Source organism: Mya arenaria, chromosome 4 (assembly GCF_026914265.1).
Source record: "Mya arenaria isolate MELC-2E11 chromosome 4, ASM2691426v1".
NCBI lineage: Eukaryota > Metazoa > Mollusca > Bivalvia > Myida > Myidae > Mya > Mya arenaria.
Genome location: NC_069125.1, coordinates 17934436 through 17953110, shown reverse-complemented (window position 1 = coordinate 17953110; position 18675 = coordinate 17934436). Strand labels below are relative to the sequence as shown.

At 36.3% G+C, this 18675-nt stretch overlaps 1 pseudogene; it reads right to left on the bottom strand.

The window, feature by feature from the left end:
- Positions 1–6021: 6021 nt before the first annotated feature.
- On the bottom strand, positions 6022–15316 carry LOC128230672 (uncharacterized; annotated as a pseudogene).
- Between the last annotated feature and the right edge of the window lie 3359 nt (positions 15317–18675).

Here is an 18675-nt window from a genome sequence, read left to right as displayed (position 1 = left end):
CTTGACTTCCTATAACTACCTTATTGACAACATTTACTATGACAAAGATCAAACACAGTCAATGCTATTTTACAGTCATCAAAAAGCAACTGAATTGAATTTTAAAATTTCATTTAAAAATGTCAAATAAGAAAAGGACATTTCGATGGATATGTTTAATGCCGTAATGGACATTTGGTTCAATACAATCAAAATTGGTCAAATTCTCAGATAACAAAAGGGTCAATCTTACAGATTACTGGTGAAATATTTTCTGCTCTTTTGGCACTGTTTCAGAAATTGATTTAGAAAATATCAACGAAAATATTGCAAACAACAAATAATACACGACTTATAATACAGTATTTCAGTTTTACATCAAACTCAAATAGAAGAGCCAGAGTTATTGAACTGTCAATCATGAACGACTTAAAATATCTGTTTAAAATATCTTGGAATATTGTGATTACTTAAAACTTTAATCAAAGTGTATTATCCGTGAACTGTTTGCCTGTCAACACAAATTCTAAAGAAAACAGTTGAAAGATATTCTTAAAGGAATCGAAGATCAATTACCAATTGTTTTTAATTTAAAACCGCAATTACCTGCAGGTAACACGTATAAAACATTAAACTGTAAAAATATATTCAATAAAATTAATACTTATCGATCTGAACAAACTGATTATACTTTACACGCAAAATATTTAATGGAATCAGATATTTTTTATAATTAACCGAACATAACTGTTCTGTTCTGTTCTGTAAATACCAAAGTTATAACATATTATTCTTTGTTAAACATGTATATAACTAAATTGACTAAATTCTGCAAACATTAAACAGCTCTTTTCCTCTAAATATAAATAAATATTGCGTAAATGCATTTTATAATAAGGAAAAAATAAAATAAAATCTTACTGTAAAAAAAATAGTTGCCTCTCAGAGAAATTTCCGACTGCAGCATTCAACTTATATGCAGTTTACATGTACAGTGCATTGTAAACATTAATGCAACTCACGCAATCATGTCTTTGCCAAAACATAATGAGGGTCGTTCCCAAATTGTTTTTAATGATTTATATGAAACTCTGCTAACGTTAACCCTCTTTCAAATTTCATAGTTTGGGATGAATCGTTAAAAACAAATTTGGAACAACCATCATTGTAAAGCAAGTAGAAAGATATTTGTCCAAAATATTTCTAAACTAAAATTATCACAAAGGCTTAAACAATTAAAGGACATGGTCATCAATGATTTACATCACTATGCTTATGCGAACTATTCTAAAATTTATAATACAAACGGAAAAACAACTTACATAATCTATGCCATAGGTATAAGTATACGAACAATTTTATTGATAATGTGTATCAAACGGCTGGCTTACATGCACGGTTTACTAGTTTGTGCTTGTTTTAAGTCCTTAGAATTCGGAGGAGAGTCCAAAGGTGAAACTGGAGTTGGAGGTCATTTGCCAGAACGAAGAGTGTTATTAGCACCATAGAAGATGTAGTCAATCTAAACTTAAGTCCTTTGATATGCTCATAAAGCCTATCGCATGTTATTTATTCATTATAAACTCTGTCTTGGAAAGAGCAAATTTTTGCGTTAATATCTGCAAACCAATGATAAAAGATTGCTAACAAAAGATCAGCTGGTCGCAGATTTTCATATTTCTGTTCGAAAATTTATGTTTTATGGCTTAAACCGCTACTAACAGTTTAGGAAAACTGCATAAAACATCAATTTTTGAACTTAAATGTAAAAATCTGCGATCTAATTTTTTGTCAGCAGTCTTATATAACTAGTTTCCATCGATTTTCGCAAAAATTGACTCATTTGGATCAAACCCGTTAATGCAAACCGTATATCTCGGTACACAGTACTAGATAACCTTAACCTGACTCTTCGTAACCTTAATAATGCAATATTAAAAATAACAAACTAGACATTTTGCGCAAATAACTTGGCTCCTGAAGAAATCATTCATTAACAAGGATCATTTTGATGCTAAAACTTTGTTACGGCTTACTTGATTCGCTAGAATATTGTCCTGGAATATGTATTGCACTGCGAAATAATAAATGTTAAGGCTAAATTCCACATAACCACAGGTTTTTATACATAACTGACTTGAATGAGTGCCCGCCCCAACCCTCGACTCCTTCCCTTTCTCTTGTAAATTGGACACGAATTGTATTAGCTGTCATTATGAAGACTTACTTCTGAGTCAATTGGTTCAATAAATGTATTCAAGTGAAAAGTATCGCTTCCATCTTGTGGACATTGATATGCCACTCTGGTTGTTGTTTGCTTTAAGTGGACCATTCCTTGCACAACTTACTCACCCAAATGACCCACAAGTACATTGACTTCGAAGCATCGTTTTTGACCGTTAGATCACCGTACATAATCTGCATTTAGCGACCGCCTTGATTTTGTTTGTTTTCTCCAATGACTCCATTGAAAATGACTGAGCCGGTGTTGAGTACAAGGTATTATTTTGTTTGTTGAGTCCATTGACTGTCTCCAAAAGCAAAGTTACATCTTGTCACTGTATTGAACGCATAAAAGTCGAGCATTTAGGACATGCCACCTAGCAAAAAAAGAATATTCAGTAGACATTTTACTTGCTTCTGATGAAAGTGTATTATTGCTTCTGTTCTGAAAACAGAACAGTAGATTTCTTGTGTTTTGGAAAAAAAAAAAACAGACATAGAGATAGGCACCTTCTAGATGTATCGTTATTGCCCAATTGTTTGGCCTCACTAGGTTAATGCCTTTTGTAAGGGTGTTCATTTTGAAATGGAAGGGGAAAAGGTACTGCAATACATCGTTTTGTAACAACTGTTTCACTTTTTGAAATGTTTTCTTAGTTCTTTGCAGGAACAACAGTTGGAATTATTCCTGAGAACTGAGGAAATTTAGAACTCTATTTTGAAAACACTTTTTATTGTTTTTGCTTAAACCATTGATCTGTGAGTGTTTGTCCAATGAATTTTGAAATGGCCAAGATACTTTTCTTTCCAGTTTTCTTTGGCAAAGGAAGCATTGTCTTTTTCTGACGTTTTTGCTGTTACATTATTATTACTTCTTTCTGTTGCTTATTATTACTTTTGTATTATGTTTTACAGTAAAAACAGTTGGTATAATGCTTTAGGATTTTTTTCTAGTTTGTAACAATCTTTTATTTCTGTTGAAAACTCATTGTATATCTGTCTGAGATAGAAATGTGCTTACTTGTAAGTCATTGTTTCCTTGGGATGCGAGAAAGCGGCTTTGCTATATCCGTTTCATTCATTGGAACAAGGTTTTGGCTTTTTTAAATGGCAGATGGCAATGTGGCACTTCTGTTACAGCTTGTTCTACCCGTATATAGTACAGTTAAAGGTTTGGGGGAATATGTGATCATCGTCTGCCTCTTGACAGTCCTGTCAAGCGAGTAAGACGGCGGCCACTTCCTCTTTTTTTGTTATAAAAAAATCAGGTACAATATCACACAACTAGTGTTAATTTTGCCAAAAATTCGGCTTTACTTCTAGTCCTTTGCCTAACATGTGGTCACGAGATAACGACATTTCTAACTCTATTGCACTAATGTCGTTTAATGTATCTTAACCTGTATCTGCTATTGTGGGTTTCTTCAAATCGCATGATGAAACTCACCAGTTCTGCCGAACTGCTAGAAAGTTAGTTGAAACAATTCTCTGTTTAAATTCATCTTTTAACAAATCATTTTTAAATACAATCATTAATGAGCACTAACTTTGGTGATTGCATGACATCCTCATACGTGCACCATTTGCACATTTTTTCCATTAGATTGTGTGAACAGCTAAAATCAGCGAAGTCCGCGAACCTACAGATTTCGGTCTTTCAAACATTTCTACCAAATAGCCAGTTTTGTCAATATATTTCTCAAAAAAAGGAAATCTTTCGCGCTGTCATACTTGAAACTTATAAAAAACAACAACACAGAGTCCTTATTGTCAGAGTCACTGAAAAAATGTATCCGCTCAGAACGAGACATTGTTAGCTAAAGTTCGTCGCATTCTCATGACAGTTTCTTAATTCGTATCACTGTTATCTAAACTCAACCATTTTGTGTTCAAGGTCGGGACGCTTTTTATCTGTTTTTTTCCCTCATACAGTAGTGGGTTTATTGTAGCACAGCGAAATAACCTGCCGCCTTAACAGTAGCGTCTGCCATTACACAATCAAATACTAATTTTAATAAATCGGAATTATAAAACCAAAGTGACTTCTCGTGGAAACTCCACTATTACTTTCGGTCATGGTTACAGATATGCTTGTCTTTTATGCAAGCGTCTCCCAAAACAAGGAGTAAAGTAGTATTAGTAACATAGAAATGGAAATTCAACGAGTAACTGGTCAAAAGTGGTAATTATGCATGATATTCAAGCATTTTAACATTGAAAATGGGTCAGAATATCTGATTGATGGAATGTCTAATACAGGAGCATAGCAAATATAAATCAGGGTGTTCCAAAGAGGAACAAAACTTGACAACGTTTATGGACAGAGTTATAGGCCTTGCCGTTCTTTGAACATGTGTACTATGTATCAATTTCAATATGAATATTCAATGTTTTTTTTTCTATAGCTTTTAGTTATGACCAAGGTTTTTGCACATCGAAATAACCGTGACCAAGAATATTCTCCGACCCTTTAAAGGTCTTGTTTAAGGAATGTTTGGCATAACAATCACCTGCTGTGCATCTTCTGCTAATTGCACTGATGTCACAGTAGGGGCCAATTTCCTCTTTATTTGTTTATTGGCTCAGGGCCATTTAGTGTACATTTCTAAACCTCCAAAACTGCACAGCAGGATACTCCGATTGGATATCTGATCAGACAATTAAGCAATCAGGTTAAGATCAATACACAGAGTTTGTGTACAATACATTTTTTATTTATTTATTTATTTATTTATTTATTTATTTATTTATTTATTTATTTATTTATTTATTTATTTATTTATTTATTATTATTATTATTTTTTTTTTATTTTTTTTTTTTTTTTTTGGGGGGGGGGTCAATTATAGAAGGATTCAACTAGGCCTTTGATTAACTTCATCGACATCCGACATGCTAAAATAGACTACTACCTCTATTGAAATAATAACAAACAACATGTGCGAATGTTTTATGATTTATTTTTTACTTGTTTATTGTATGAAATAAGAATGATGTCGACAAAATCTAAACAGGCAAGAATCCCTTATTCCCACTTTCTCCACAAAATCCTTTTCCTGACTGTTCTTTACAGTGGTGAAAAAATTCAATCAACCATGAAATATATAAAAATAGAATGCATGTAAAAAGAGAATCTCTCTACATGCATACAACTTTTCTATTAAACAAATAATCTAAAATATGTTTTCAATTTAAATTTGATTTGTCTATGTAATTTTCAAGAAAATAAACAACATGCTTCCATTTTAGCTCAGAAAATTTACAGCCATCAATTTTGTATATGGGTTATACGGTTTATTAATAACTTTGTTGAAACAGTTGAGTTAAGAAGAAAGAGATAAAGACAGGCTGTCGTTGTTATTGTAATGGTAAGGAAACAACTTCATGAAGAGTGCATGCGTCCAGATACAGAGCAGTCATAATTAATTAAAATTAAGTAATTGTACATCTATAGCTTGCATGTTGCACCTTTCATAGTGAGTAAGGCGGGGTGAGATTATACATCAAAATTGAATGAGCACAAAATCAATATCATTGAATTGAGAAAGAAAAGAAGCATACCCTTTAAAAATCACATACTCATTATATTACAACCAATCATAAACATTAGAGAACATAGAAAACAAACAAAATAAAATTGATCGTTGTGATCAAATTTTAAATTTAACTTTAATGATCCTTGTAAGTTCAAACCAATTAGTATCTCAGTAAGACATGAACAATACCATTTAATTAGCTTTCATAGAAATCGGAACTGTAAACGCAGTTTAATTGCTGATTCTGGTTAGTACTTACTTATTCTTTTTAAACCATGCTTATGTTTATACACTGGTCTGACACGTTTCCGTGCATATATACATGGCCTCATGGACCCAAGTGTCCAAAACTGTGACATTGGGACCACCTTGGGCCCCCATCATCCCCTCCATAAGCGACATTTGTCTGTGTCTCAGCGTAGAGCTGCTGCTGGAACTGCTGGTGTTCGCAAGAGAACATTGGTGCTCCAGGAGGCCCACATGGGCCGACCATCCCTGGTGCCCCCTGCAAACTGGGGCCTGACATCCCCGTTGAACCATCGTGCACCATCGGGCTTCCCATGGGACCACAACTGTACGGCGGGCTGTTGAAAGGCATTGAACTATGTATCCCGCCCCATATTGGGCCTCCAGTCACGTGGCCAAAGGATTCGTCCATTTTACTGTTTGAAGTGTTGCGCATGGACGTCATTGAGTTTACACTTGAAAAAGCAGACATTGGACCTCCCATGCTTAAACTTACGTTCATATTGCTCATAGTGTCTGGACTTGAACTGTTCCACAACGGCGAGCTTTGCACCATCGAGGAACGTTGAACGGCTGGCCCTATTGGCCACGTACATTGGTTCTCTCTTGATTCTGGGCTCAAAGACCATATTGGACATGACTGTGGCCCAATTTCCGACACAGAATCAAAATACATCCCCATTTTTGGGTCAGACATTTGCCCCATGGTCCTTGGGCTCATACGTGGATCTGCCATAGTACGCATCATTGGATCAGCGCTCATACTATGATGAACACCCATTCTTTGATCGATGTCCATTCTTTGATAACAAGCATTGGGTGGTCCAATTCCTTGATCCATCCGCGGATTTGGCATTAAAGAACAATCCATATCTGACCTAATTCCTGCAGGATCCCAAGGACCAGCAACAGAGCCGTACATATTTTCTCTCGGTCCGGTTAAATACTGCGGTCTTGACGTTGGCACATTTACGTCCATGTTTCCGATAATACCTGCGGGATTTTTGTACTGAACCACAAAGTCTAAGTCTGGCTTGATCATAGACTTTTTATCTGGAAGAGTATTAGATTGCTTATCATGAACATTCTGAAAAGTATTTGGAGAATTCTGTCGTATCCAAATATTGGTATTGCCCATTGAGCTGGTCGGTAAGCCTGCTGAATTGCAACCCGACGTTAGCACTTGCTGGAGGTTCTGAGACATAGCCAAAAGCGACATTTGTTTATTCTTGTTTGAAGGTGGCACCATATGACTCAAGCTGTTCCCAGCCTGTATGGGCATAGATCCTGGATTCCTCTTAGTTCCACCAATGGGCATACCAAACGATGAACTTATGCTATTCTGCGCTAGACCACTGTGTGCCAAATTCATTGACTGTGACATGGCAGTGATTCCGCATCTGGCTTTTTGCTGCATGTCCATATTTTGATCCATATTCATCTTTTGGACTTGCACTGAAGAGGTGAAACCATTTCCACCGCCTGATTGAGGGGCCCTTTGTTGTTGATTTTGCATCCCGGTGTTCTGGAAAGGGTCACCATGCACGACTCGAGTATGACGTTTTATGTGATCCTGTGCATCTAACATGGAATTAACAGTTTGATTGTTTCGAGTATATGCACTTGGTTGTTGGTACAAACTAGTGCTAGTTTCATGATATGTTGTGTTGATTTGTTTCGTTATAGCCAGTTCCTGGCCATCAAACTTATTGAGGTAACATTTTATTTCTGGTGTGGAAGTTTGTTGCAAAATTGAGACTGAAAAATCTGGCACGAGTTGTTCAGGGCTGCCCACACGTTGTATATGTTTTTTTAAGCTCTTCAAGGAGGAATGCCCTTTGGGCAATTGGCTCGTGCATCCGTTCATGCCATTGTTAATCAGTGATACTTGTGACGTCATAGGGTCCCTTTCTGTGCCCATTTCTGCAGGCCCCATCGGCCATAATGAGTCGATACTGGAAAACGAGCCCTTCCATTGACCAGGGAACATCGTTGGATCATTTGGGTCCACTGCAATAAAGACAGATTTTAAATGAAATTCAAATGAAATAAACAGTTGGAAAATGTACAAATAAATCAGCATAAATTAAATGAACATCGCTAAGAGAAGCACTGATAGTCATTTTCATTGTTCAAACTTTGGGAAAAAGGGGCAATTGCTGTTCCAAGGTTATTAAAAAGGTCATTCCTGTCTGCTTCATCACTCAAATAGTTCATTTGTCAAATTTTAAGATTGCTTGATAATTTAGTCTTAGGATATATGTTTTTTAAATAGTCTGCATAGTTATCAATAATAGTTATTTAATAACTCAGTGTAGCATTTAGGGTGGGCAATTTAAAAAAAAAGAAAGGTTTTAGTTATTTAATCTGATCATGTAACTCTGATGATATATTGTTTATTTTATATACGAGTGCTTAAGTATATTGATAATATATCTTAACTCTCTGATACGCTTTCGAAAGAAATCATGTTATATTTATGATAAAGATACAAGAAGTGTTCTTGAAAACATTTTTAGTTATTGTATTGTAACTATGTATGATCTAACTTATTTGCAATGTGGGTTTTTCTCATGCCACCAACAGTAAGGACCACAATGGAAATTTGAGTTTTCCAGAACCCTTTTTGTGTGAGCCTTGGTTATGGTGTAAGCATGCACCATCAATATATGCATGTTTGTGACATTTTTAATGTACTGTACAAGTTGTGATTGTTTGTGTCCTTGCTGACATATCTATCTGATTTTACCAAATTATATCGTAAGTGTATCTTTTTCATGTAAGAACATAAGATTTAACGAATTTCTCTTTCCATGATTACGGAAGTAGGTGAAGATGGAAATATGTCGGCAATTCTCTAGCTATATATACCATGTTATTTAATAAATGAAAATATTATTACATCTCAGTTATTGAGTTTTTAAGACCAGCATACTTAGATTACTTCACAAATAAAATGGTGAATATAAAAAGAAAACAGAAACTACAAACTACAAATAAGGTGTTGTTTTTTATTTACAGATAACTTATAACTAGTATTTGAAATGTTTGAATTAGTGTTTAAACAAATATTTGCTGCGCCGTTATCAAAGTTTTAAAGAAAGATGCGAATAGTAAAAAAAATAAAAAGTATTAATGTTATTTTGACTTTAGCACGTACCTGAAAATATCCAATCAGAATCCATGACTTTTCAAGATGTTCTGGAAAAACAAAAAATGCAAACTATTACACTATAGAATCATCGTACAATACTGACAAACTGGAGCTGTCTCATTCATAAAACTAACATTAGCCGTTTGACAAGAACTATATATACACCTGTAACAACCTACAACAAATATAAAACAAGAATTAACAAGTCTAAGACGGTGCCAGGAATATGGGAATAGGTTGCTTGCATCTCTAACCTATTAATGAAAATAATGAATTGGGATAGAAGTGGTAAAAACAGTAAGATAACAAATGTGTCACTCTAAACTCTCGTTTTATCAAACTACGAACAAGATGTATATGCATGTATTATTTCTTACGTATCAACTCAAAGTCATTATGACCAATTCTTAGAGGACAAACTACACCGATAAGGAAGTGACTTAGTGTTCCATACCATTTGTTAACGCATGGGACACGGTACATTTTCACCTCATTGTCCGAACTCCTACCTCTACTATGGTCACTGTATCGAATGCATGGTGATTACCTTTAACCAGTTTTAAAAATGAAAATAAAAAAGGGTCATGCAGTACACATGTAGCTTGCCCTCCTGTACTCTTCATTTCAGTATGTGTACCACGTTTGAGAGTGTTTTCTTTGTGTTCATCTACACAATATTCGAAAAAGTGGCATAGTAACAAGCACAATGGTTGTCTGGTGTGCGCAGTGGTTAGCACACTCGCTTCTCACAAAGGCGACCCGGGTTCGATTCCCGGCCTGGGCACATGTTAGTTTGGTTAGTGGTCACCATGCCGGACAAGTGGGCTTTCTCCGGGTCCTCCGGTTTCTCCCACAATACAAGACCACACTCTCGCGCAAAATCGTGCCAACGAGAGGGACATAGTATAAGCTATTATAGCTTTCTTCACAATCGTTGTAAAATACAAAATGTTTAAACCAAGCACAAGGGGAATAACCGTTCTATAACTACTGTGCGGATAAATTACAACGCTAGATATTTAAACCGCGCTATTTTATAACACCCGAGTATAATCTCAAAATTTTTTAACTCGGGTATCGGGTGCAATCGAGGAAGATGAGGGACAATCTGGGCTGATATAGGTCAGGCCCAGAAACACCATTGTCCGCATTCTTGCGAAATGGTTCTGGCTTTTTTTCAGGTACATACTGTATCTCTTACAGAAGGAATTCATATTTTAGCACCACAATGAGAAACCTGTCCTATCTGGCTAAACCATGGTTTTGGACCGTGATCCTTGAAGGTTGTAGACGCACTGATCCATTTTCTAACTGTTACGATTAGAGGTCATTGTTTATCGTGAAAGAGGAAATGTAGCTCAGGAACTGCCTTATAGTTATATTCAATATTCAGTTACATACAAGCGTTCTTCAACGGCTCAAACGGCTTTTTCTGCAAAGCTGTAAGAACAGTAGCAATATTCCACTCTGGTTATAGTGTTTACAGTTGAGGTCTGGGATGAAAAATATGTTCAATAAGACATATAATGTCTATTTGTTAAAACCATCAACTGAAAGTAGTACAACTGAAAGCATGGACCTGTAGCCGAGCAAATGTTCTATATTGTAAAGTGATGAAATTCCGCAAGGATATTTATAAGTTCAACTACAGATGCGCTTGCATTCGACAACATCAACTTCTAAATTTCCTATAACATCTCTTTTCAAAGCGTTTGTCTATAGTCTCCATGCTGCAATTCTGAACATCTATAACTGTGTTTTCGACACCCTTGATGGTCTCCAAAAGCAAAGACGACGTTACTCAGTTAAACTCATCAAAAATCGAGCAGTTTGGAGAAGTTATATGCAGAAAGCCATGAAACCTAGCAAATGAAAAATATTTTTAGTTTTTAAATGAATTTTATGAAAGGGTTTTATTGCATGTGATTACAGAACCGTAGGAATTTGTTCCTGATACTTTGCAGGAACAACAGTAGGTTTAACACTCGAAAACTGAGGAATTTTAGAACTCTTGTTTGTAAACGTTTCATTATTGTTGAAACCAGAAATTGGCCTGTTGTTTTCTGATAATTGCCAAGAAAAAAATCGTAAACGCACTCCTACAGGAGTATGTAACTGAGATTGAAATTTGCTTACCTCTAGGTCATGCTTCTGAGGATGCGAAAATGCGTCTCTGCTATGTCTGCTCATTCATTAGTCGAAGGCTTAGGCTTGTCACCAGATGTCACTGTGATACTTCTGGTTAAGTTTTATTTTTGATCGTAAATGGTAGAGTAAACGGTTTTGGAGTATATGTGCTCACCATCTACCTCTTGTCAGGCATGTCAAGCGAATGAGATGGCTGCGACTTTCTCATTTTGTTATCAAGACATTCAGGCACTAGATCACTCAAATGTATTTTCCGCTCTTTGCATTGAATATTTCGGCTTCACTTCTAGTCCTTTGCCTAACACGCCATCATCAGATAACAGCAATTCTATAACTTGTTTGTATTGAGCGATCAAAGCTTGGACTATTATTTAAAACAACAACATTAATAATTCCAAAACCTTGCAGGTTGTATAACATTCCAATATTCCCTATCCCTATACGTGCAACATTTCCTCTTGATAGCCGAGGAACTCCATTAACTGTTAACCACGATTTAATAGATAATAAACCAGGACTTTTGAGTAGAATGGGATCTACAAGATCGTAAGAGTCACTGAACAAATGTCTCCTTTCAGAACGATATACTTTCAGCCAAAGTTCGTCGTATTTCCGACTGGTAACTTTAGGCCGATCACAAGCCCGATGTTCTGCAATGCCACGATACCAAGTCATTTCATTCACTCTGCCCCGAATGCCCATTTTCTAGCAGTTTCATGACAATTTCTTGATTCCTATCAGTATTATCTAGAAATTTAACCATCTTGTGTTCAAGCTCTTGACGCTTCTTATCTGTTTGCCTCCCACATAGTAGTGGGTTCACTGTAGCGCAGCAAAAGAGAAGGTGACAACTCACCTGCTGCCTTAACAGAAGCTTCTGCCATTACAACATCAAAGACTAATTTTAATAATTCCGAAAAAATAAACTTATTTTATCACTGAAAAAATACTTCTTAATGTTTCATCGTTAAAATAAATCAATGTGTACACATACCAGATAAAAACAAAGCTGCTTTTGGGTAAAGCATATCTACTGAAATTTTGGTTTCGTATATGCCCAGTGCCATTAAACTGGGTTTATGTTTAAACTTTTTGCTACTGAGCTTGTTTCTAAAGTTTTTCACATAAGTATTGTTTCAGTTCAGAACCAAACTAGTCGAATATTTTTTTTTCTTTTTTGGAATTGCCAGTTCATGACAACCCGTTTATTTTATTTATTTTATAAAACAAACATTACATACAATATATCTATATATATATATAGAAGTGGAACAATATAATTCAACAATTGAGGTAAAAAGTAAACATTTTGAAAATGCCTTAACATTATATTGTAATTTTATTAACAAAAGCGTTCAAAAAACGTTTAGAAATGCTTCTATTGTTCAAGTGAGTTTGAAGAACTTTCAAATCATTATATAAATGGTACATAATATTTATCGGTATGGATCTCCTTTCACAAATAAAGTAGATGCAATAAACAATCTGACTTAAAACAATGTTTACAATATTATACTCTTTTTGGTCAATTTTGTAACCTATTGAAATATATCTTTAATTCCTAATTCCTTTCTGTATTCCGCATCTTTTAAAAATATCATGTATAGCATTTTTAGAAAGTTGTCAAAAATGGATATTTAATAAAGAAGTGTTCGTATTCTTCTACTTCATTACAATAAATACATAAAGGGCAATCCTTTAACTTCCAAGTAAATTTAATTTCCTTGCTACAAGATTATGCAATAGTCTGAATATTAAAGATTTTACAGCATAATGCAAGTCGAATCCTGAAGAGGTTTAGTAAATATGAACCAGCTAGAATCGTTTGACTCCGGGCACCAAAATAAATTTGCTAACTTTAAATATAACTTAAACGTTAACTGAAAGTTAAAGCCAATTATTATCTCATTAAGATTTGATTAATAACATTTCCCTAGCTTTTAGAGAAATCGAAACTTCAAACAAAGTTTAATTGCTGATTCTGGTTAGCTCTAATTTATGCTATTTCTGGTTAGCTCTAACTTATTATGTTTATACACCGGCTTGACATGTTTCCGTGCATATATGGTATTATGGACCCAAGTGTCCGAAACTTTGACATTTGGACCACCTCGGGCTCCTATCGTCACTTCCATGGGCGACATCTGTCTGTGTCTGAGCGTAGAGATGCTGCTGGATCTGCTGATATTGAGCGCAAGAGAACAATGGTGCTCCTGGAGGCCTGCATGGGCCGACAAAGCCTGGTGGCCCCTGCATTCTAGGGCCTGACATCCCCGTTGAACCACCGAGCACCATCGGGCTTCCCATGGAACCACAACTGTACGGCGGGCTGTTGAAAAGCATTGGACTTCCTATCTCACCCAATGATGTGCCTCCAGTCATGGGGTCAAAGGCTTCGTCCATTTCACTGCTTGACGTGTTGGCAATGGACGCCATTGAGTAAACACTTGAGAAAGCAGACATTGGACCTCCCATGCTTAAACTAACGTTCATATTGCTCATAGTGTCTGGACTTGAACTGTTCCACGACGGCAAGCTTTGCACCATCGTGGACCGCTGAACAGCTGGCCCTATTGGCAACGTAAATGGGTTATCTCTTGATTCTGGGCTCACAGACCATATTGGACATGACTCTGGCCCAATTTCCGACACAGAATCAGAATACAGCCCCGTTTTGGGGTCAGACATGTACCCCATGGTCCTTGGGCCCATACGTGGATTTGACATAACAATTTCTTGCCTTACCATTGCATCTGGTCGCTCGCCAATTATCTGATCCGCTGAAGGACCAATATTACGCATGATTGGAGCAACGCTCATACTATGATGAACATCCATTCTTTGATCGATGTCCATTCTTTGATAACAAGCATTGGGTGGTCCAATTCCTTGATCCATCCGAGGATTTGGCATTAAAGAACAATCCATATCTGAACTAATTCCTGCGGGACCCCAAGGACCAGCAACATGGCCGTATATATTTTCTCCGGGTCCGTGGCCTGGGTCTGCTCTCCCGGGGAAATACTGCGCTCTTGACGTTGGCACATTACCGTCCATGTTTCCGATAAGACCTCCTGGATTTATGTACTGAACCACAAAGTCTAAGTCTGGCTTGATCATATACTTTTTATCTGGAAGAGTATTAGATTGCTTATCATGCACATTCTGAATAGTATTTGGAGACTTCTGTCGTATCCAAACATTGGTATTGCCCATTGAGTTGGTGTGTAAGCGTTGTGAATTGCGACCCGGTGTAAGCACTTGCTGAGGGTTCTGAGACGGAGCCAAAAGCGACATATGTTTATTCATGTTTGAAGGTGGCGGCCCCATATGAATAAAGGTGTTTCCAACATTTATGGGCATAGATCCTGGATTCCTCTTATCTCCACCAATGGGCATACCAAACGATGAAGTCATGCTATCTTGTGTTAGACCACCTTGCGCCAAAGTCATTGACTGTGGCATGGCAGTGATCCCGACTCTGACCTTTTGCTGCATGGCCATGTCTTGCTCTAAATGCATTTGTTGAACTTGCATTGAAGAGGAGGAACTGGTGGCTGGGTTATATTGACCCCCATCTCCGCCGCCTGATTGAGGGGCTTCATGTTGTTGACTTTGCATCTGGATGTTTTGGAAAGGGCAACCGTGCATGACATCAGTCTGACTTTGACCTTTTGTGTGATTCTGTGCATCCAACGGGAAGTTAACCAATCGATTGTTTGGAGTATAATAACTTGGTTGTTGTGATTCTATAGCGCTAGTATCACGATAGGCTGTGTTGACTTGTTTCGTTATAGCATGTTCCTGACGGTCAAACTGATTGAGATAACAATTTATTTCAGGTACGGGAGGTTGTACCAAATCAGAAACAGACAAATCCGGCACAAGTGGTTCAGGGCTGCCTACCCGATGTATATACTTTTTTAATCTCTTCAAGGAGCAATGCCCTTTGGGCATATGGCTCATGTTTTCGCTCATGCCAGTGTTTATTGGTGATCTTTGTGATATCCAAGTGTCCCTTCCCGGGTCCATTACGGCAGGTCCCACCGGCCTTAAAGGGTCGGAACTGGAAAACGAGCCGTTTTGTTGAGAAGGAAAACTTGTTGGGTCATTGGGATCCACTGCAAAAATGACAGAATTAAGATGAAATGTACATGAAATAAACAGTAGGAAATTGCACAACTTAATAAACCTCAATTGAATGGACTTCACTAAGTAATGCACTGACAATCATTTTTATCGTAGAAAACTTAGATGAAAAGCTTTGCTGTTCCTCAAGTTAAAGGTTTCATATTAAATATATTCTATAACTGTGGTTGTAGTATTTGGAACAAATTCCATGCTTTATCACCCAAATAGTTCATTAATAAAATGTTAAGGTTTTTTGATAATTTAGCCTGATGATAAATTGTTATTTTTTTAAATATTCTGCCTATATGATTTTTTGTTAAAAATATCAATATCAGTTTATTAATAGCTCAATTAGGCATTTAGAATTTTAGGTTTTAAGAGAATTTTGGGAAGATAATTTTCCCAAAAAGAAAAGTTCTAACTAGGCAATCTTATCATGAGTCTTTTATGATGTACTGTTTATTTTGTTTAATTGTGCTAGAGTGAATTAAGTTATGACTCTCAACTCTTTGGTATGCTTTCGAAAAAAGACCTGTTATATTTTTGATAAATAAAGATACAAACTTTGTTCTTCAATTACTTACTATGATACCAATTTAATGTTATATTATTATAATTATGATTCTTATATTCAATGTGAGCTTGCCTCTCTACGCCATGCCACCAACCCATCAACAATAAAGACCACAATGGAAATGAGAGTTCGAGTTATCCAGGACCCTTTTTGTGTTATCATTGTTAATGTGTAAACATGCATCATCAATATATCCATGCTTGTGAAGTTTTTAAATTTACTCTACATGTTTTGATTGTTCATGGTATGCATCCTTTGCAGACATAAATATTTCTACCTATCTATCTGTCTGTCTGAATGACTGTATGTCTATCTGTCTGTCTGTATGTATGTCCGTCCGTCCGTCAGTCCGCCCGCCCGCCCGTCCGTCCATCTGTCCGTCTGTTTGTCCATCTATCTACCTAAATATATCGCGGACGTGTATCTTATGATGTTCATTCATTAGATGTATATGACGACTATTTATTTTCATGATTACAGAAGTAGGTAAAGATGGAAATATGTCGAATGTTCTTGCTGTATATAACGTGTTAATTTATAAATATAATCATTATTAAAAATCCGTAATTGAGTAACTTGTAAAGACTAGCCAGCTAAATAGATTGTTTCGCAAACAAAATAGTGAATATCAAAACAAAACGTTCAGACACGAGATTAATGTAATGTTGACTATCAACACGTACATGAAAATATCCAATCAGAATCCATGACTTGTCAAGATGTGCTGGAGAAACAAAAACCGCAAACTATAATTGTAAATAAGCACAGAGTCAATACTGACAGACTAGAGCTGTCTCATTAATAATACTAGCATTAGCCGCTTGACCAGACCTATATATACATGTGTAACACCTACAACAATAACAAAACCAGAATGAACAAGACTAAGACGCTGCCAAGGATGGGGGAAAGGTAGCTTGCACCGCTTGGCATATTGATGTAAGTAATGAATTGGGATAGAAGTGCTAATAAAAGTAAGATAACAAATAAGTCACTCAATAGAGGACAAATTTCACCGATTCAAAGTCATACGCCAATTTCAGCACATGCCACATGACTTAGTCTACCTTTTTCGTACTCCTACACCTGACGTGGTCACTGCCTGGAATTCATAGTGGCTACCTTCGATCAATTATAACACTTTCTAACGCTATATTTATTGTAAGCTTTAGCAGAGTTTTACAGTTTCGATGCCGGTCATTTTCAGAGTAAGAAAGTGTACAGGTTGGGAAAGGTTATTACTAAACATGATTACATATATAGAGACCGGAATTCACATAACTGGGTTTTCCCATGTGGTTACAAATAAAAGGGAAATTTCGAGCTATTGAAATTCATGTAACAGTCCAATGACTATTATTTCCGAAGTATCGTGTGTATACCAGAATAATCTATAATTCCGGGCTTAAACTATTATTTTTCAAGTTTGAATTTTATGAGTTTTACTTACTAAATTATAGGATTGTACTACATGTTTATTTTCATAATCGTTATACGCTTCTATTAAAAAAGCCTATAGCGTCACGAGGTACACATATCCACATAGCTTGCAAGTGGAGTCAGTCTTATTCTAGTCAAGTTGAAACGTTTCGAACTAACAGAAAATATTCAAGGTATGTATTTAAGTATGACGGACCACTGGTACTGTGACTTTTCGCATTATAATACTTGTCCTTTAAAGTCACTTTCAAAGTTTCTACCAACCGCTATGGGACAGTCGGAGCTGATATAGAAACAATATCGTCCGCATTCTTGCGAAATGGTTCTAGCTATTTTTAAGGAAATAGTAAATACTGTATCTCTAACAGAAGGAATTAATATTTTAGCACCACAATGAGGAACCCTGTCCTGTTTGGCTAAACCATGGTTTTAGACAGTGATCCCTGAAGGCTGTAGACGCACTGATCCATTTTCTAACTGTATCGATCAGAGGTCAGATTGAATCTGCTGAAAGAAAAAAAATGTAAATGTATTTTCGGACAAGTTTTCTTCGACGACTCAAAAAGCTTTTTCTGCAAAGCCTTAAGAACAGTAATACTATACCACTCTGGTGCAAGAATTTGCAGTGGATGTCTCGATGGTTTTGACAAACCTTAAAACTATCGACAGAAAGAAGTACAACTGACAACATTCCACATAACCCAGGTTTTAATGCGTAACTGACTTGAATAAACGCAACCCTTCCCTTTTGATTGATATATTGAACAGAAATTATGTTGTCTGTCATGACCAAGACTGACTTTGAGTCAATTTGTCCAAGAAATGTAGAATAGGCAAAGGCATTATACCCATCTCGAGAACATTCATAGTCAAACCATGTTGTCCCAGGATACCTGTACAATTATTTGCCCAAATGATCCCAAAGCATTGCTCTTGAGCGTCAGACTCTGCAATAAGGGATCGTCTAGAAGTGTTTTTTTTCTCATATCAAAATGAATGAGTTGGTGTTTAATACAGAGTAACACTTTGTTTGTCGAGTTCATTGATGGTCTCCAGAACCAAAGAAGATTTTACTGACTTATGCGCATAACAAGTCGAGCATTTGTGACAAGTTATATGCATGAATTCATGAGACCTAGCAAATAAAGAACATTTTGAGCTTGTTTTTGATGAAAGGGTGTCATAGCATAACAGAACCGTAGAAATTTCCTGTGTTTTGAAAGCAAAATCGGATACGATGGTAGGC